A 4,610-nucleotide genomic window follows, 5' to 3' on the forward strand; every position below is an offset into this window, starting at 1 on the left:
TAACTAAATTAATCATTAATTGTAGCATTTTAATAAAAAGAAACCTTACTGCATAGCTTAGACTACTTCGACATTTATCTAGCTATAAACACATTTTTAACATGTAATTTCAACAAAATACAAAGAATACAGTTCGTAAACACTCTTAAAAAATTACTTAAAAACACTCTGGTTTTAATTACGTTCACAAACACACTCAAATTTTCCTTAAACATTTCTATTCACAATAGCTAGCAACATGCTAACAATACAACTGTTCTACACAACGGAACCCACCGGAGCTCAAGGTAGAAACGACGATAAAAATAACATAAAACCAGAGTAATTCGCCTTAATTGTCTGATAACTGACAAAAACCATCGTTATTAAAATAGGTTACAGTGAAAATGCAAAGTATTTAATATTCAACATTAAAATCCACTTGTTTCCCACGACATCGCGCTTGTTCTTTCTCGAGATAAATGTGAGAAAGAATGCGCATGCGCCCTCTATAGGCAATGATGTGGCCTAATCTTCACTCAGTATCAGAGACATATTAACCCTTTAAAAAAACACATATTCATGTGGGTTACGCTTGCATGGAACATAAATTTAAAACGATCCAACATTCTTTGAAAGAGAATCAAACTGACCAATGTCTCAACTGAAAGAGATATTTGTTTAGGCTATCCATTGCACGGCCTACACACTCGTCTAAAACTATAGGTTTATCATTTATGGATGTATTCGAGCTGAAACATGAAACTTGATTTCTGGGCAGGCTTTACAGGATGGCATGTTTTCGTTCGCTGTTTTTCTCCACCTCAGAGACATAAGAGCCAGAAGAGATGCAAGTACGGCGGTAAAACGGATTGACGCCTTAACACCCTTCTGTTGGAAATGCCCCAGTGCTTCCTAGTCCAATCTCATATCCCGTGTCTCCCGTCATCTTGCGCATCACACCAAACGGACACGAGTCACGCCCTTTCATCTATTTTCCCTAATGGTCACAGGACATGGCGCATTTCTCTTTTACTACCAGACCGGCATGCCGTGGTCTGGATTATCGGTTAATAACGGACGCTCGTAAACCAAGGGTATCGCGACGAAACTGAAAGAGATTCAAAGCCGTGTCATTAAGTTTGACCTCTCAGCCATCTGTTATTAAAAGACATGCCTCTGGTTTTTAAGTGTACGAAATGTCAAACAACACACTACACGAAAGGTTAAAGAAACAATTAACTTGTGTTTAAATATACACTCAGTTTTTGTGTGCCATAAAGAATATGATTGGTATAATAAGAAGTTTCTGATGGCCAACTGGCTTAAAGGTAATGGGGCACTTGGGGGTTGAAGATATAAAGTAAGAAAATACACCAAGTATTCAAAGAAGCTTGTACAGTGATGTCATGCCTCCAGAGGATTTGCGTGAGTAGTCTATATCACCTCATTATTCATCAGTCAAATACAGACTCAAAACAGACGTGTTAAAAACAACATAGTTGTTCTAGTTAATGGCAACACATTTTGTGTTACTTTTTGTCTATGTTAAAAGTCTCCCTATATGACACATAGCTAACACATTGTATATTTGTAACACAAAAGTAATAACGTTGACATTTGTAAATAACATAATAAAAAAAAATCTGCTGGTATGCAGATCATCTGAAAACACAGCTAATACTGAAATAGGTCTAATATCACTTTTAAATAAAAAAATAAAAAACAGTAAGTGAACTACACTTCAACATGTGTTCCATTTCCTGGTGAACATAAAAGCTATCCATATTTTGAAACGGACGGTACATTTACAGTACGTCTGGCATTTGGAAAGCACTCTAATCCACAGCAATTCACACGGTTTACATTTTTAACATTTTTGCCGACAAAAGACAGCAGGACATTTTCCTTTGATGTTTCGCGGGTGAGCAGTGGGGCTTTCAGACCCTGATGGGGCGGTACAAAAATGCGCTTTCCTCCACGTCAGCATCGTAACTGCTACCATAATCGTACTGATGGGCGGCCGTTTGATTTGTGGTCTTCGAACAGGTGAGACCGACATTAGCAAGAGGCAGTAGAAATGACACACGGCAAAACAAAAAGAACAGAACGAACAAAACGGCTTTCGTGACTCCCCCCCCCCCCCCTTTTTTTTTCTTCTTCACCCGTTTAGCTTCACTGCTTCGTACGAGCAAACGTTTGAGTATGCGATTTGATTGGTCTAGATGAACATTAAATCTCTGGCAGCGTTGTGGTAAACCGAACCAGCGCGGTCTGGTGGCAGAATTAGGAACGGCCCTTGACCGAGCGTGCTCGACTCTGCTCTGGTGACATCAAGCATCTCAGTTCACCCCTTCCCATGACTACCGGGGGGGTGATAGTCATGTGTCCAGCATAGCCATTTTACGGCCCAGCCTGAAATATCCCCCTTAGCCAATCAATCGTGCTTGAGCAGGGAGCAGACTGAAACTGTGACATTACTGAGACAAGGATGGGGGGGGGGAGCGGAGTAGCAGTGTGGAAGTCTGTGTTCACTTATCCTTTTGAAGAGTAGTTTATTTTTTTTGTAATGTTTTCTTCATAATTGTCAGTCAGTGTTCTAGAACGTCTTTGCTTTCAATTACCAGTAGTGTTTAGAATGTTCGGTTAAGAGCATTCTAATCACATATCTGTGCTGTCACACCTTAAAGCGTTGAAGGAATAATTGTTAAGTAATCTTATTTGTGTGTGTGTGTGTCTGTTTGTTTGTAATGAGTTAGATAAAGTTGTTTTGCCCAGCCATAAGATAAAAGATGTTTTGCTGAAGAGCTGATTCAGCAGGAACTAGAAGAAGAGGTACATGGCTAGATCAATGCAGAATGTGATAAGTATATTTTTGACATAAACTGCAGAGTATATATCAGAAAACTTGCTGCTTTGGTTCAGAGAAAGCACCATACTGTCGCATTGTGAATTCTCTCCATGCTGCATGTAATAAAGCGTGCCTTATCACCGTGGCCCTTCTCAGTGGATTATCTCCTCAACAATTTGAATTATATTGTTTCCACAGCAGCAATACATTGCCATCTCATTTCACCCTCTCCATTCAAATTCTGTTTTTCTATAAAGAGTCAACAGAGGGCAGTAGAGAGGTCACACACATTCATTTTATGAGCTGATTTTATGTTTCTTTTTAAGGACTATGGACTGAAACTAGAATCATGCTTGTTTATAGTTCTATAAATGACTTCCCCTGCTGTTCTGTCCATATAATCCACAGTCTACTGGCGTACAACCTGACTGCAAGGTGTTCCAAGGCGCTCTAAAGGTCTTGTCTACAAGCTTATTCCTGTGAGACTCTGGATATTCTTGCCATGTTGGTATCTTCCAGTCAGCTGCCTTAATCACATCATATAGCTGCAATCTGCTTCGACTTTCCTCTTATTTCCTCAATCACTTCTCAAAGCTTCAGCCAAGGTGTCCAAAGGTTTGTTGATAATCACTGAGACGGTCTTCAGCTTTCTGCTTTCACTGTGTGCATTTCCATACTGAGAGTGCTTCTCCTGAGACAACTTCTGTCAGTTCCCTGTTTAATATTGACTGTGTGGGTCTTTCTTCATAACCAGGGATGTGTGTTAAGCATCTCAGACTTTCACACACACCCTTCCTCTCCATGTTAGAAGGCTGCGGAGCATTGCCGTTGTCACAAGGGAATCCGCAGGTTCAAGTGTCGCCACAGCAGAAGGACCTGAACCTGCTTGCGAAATGGAGCGTCAAGATACAACCCGTGGCCAGGCATGAGCCGACAATTACAAGTCCACAGAATCTGCTTAAAACGAAGGCTTCTTCATCGGTACGTTTTTATTCATATAGCTATTTTCAGGAGACCGTCTCTCCGGTTCATGAAAATGCACAGCACTAAAATGTGAAGGAACTTCTAGGCTAACGGTCTCAAAACAGTCTTTTCCTATGGCTGTTCCTAAAGTTCACACCGAGTTATGCGTTCTGCACCCTCCGCCACCAGAAAGAGCTAAAACTTCAGGGCTTGGACACAGCGAATTTACAGCTATTGTAAAGGGGTTGGAAACAGATTCTAATGGAAATTTCGAATGTCTTAGCTGTAATTTGATTGGTTGTTCAGTCAGGTGCATCACTGGGCTCAATAACACGTGCAAGCAAACTTTAAAAAAAAAATCTTTTTGGAACATAAAACCGATGTAGTCCCAAATTAGAAACCTGCCTAGATTGCTTCATTTTCCTGAAAAGGTTACTTAAAATACATTTAGTATTAAGGAAAACTGTCGTCCGTTTTGTCACGTCACTGATGTAATATTATTCCATGACATTTTCCGTTTTAAATCCATTGACTGATACGGTCCAGATCGTCCCTTTTGTTGCGACATTTCCGGGCTTGATTGAGCCGTCACTGGATGTAAGCCACGTCATAATCTCAGAAAGAATGCGGAATGTTGCCAGCCACTTCCCCACCCCCCATGCCACCCCGTCTACCCCATCCACCCCCCACGCGCCACTCCCCGTGGCCCCCCCCCCCCCACCCCCACCTCACCTCACCTCACCACTCCCCGCGCCCCTCCCCAGCATCCCGGGGCAGGAGACAAAAAGGACAGCCCCCCCCCCGGTGAGCAGTCGCC

Source organism: Anguilla rostrata, chromosome 13, assembly GCF_018555375.3.
Source record: "Anguilla rostrata isolate EN2019 chromosome 13, ASM1855537v3, whole genome shotgun sequence".
Classification (NCBI taxonomy): Eukaryota; Metazoa; Chordata; class Actinopteri; order Anguilliformes; family Anguillidae; genus Anguilla; species Anguilla rostrata.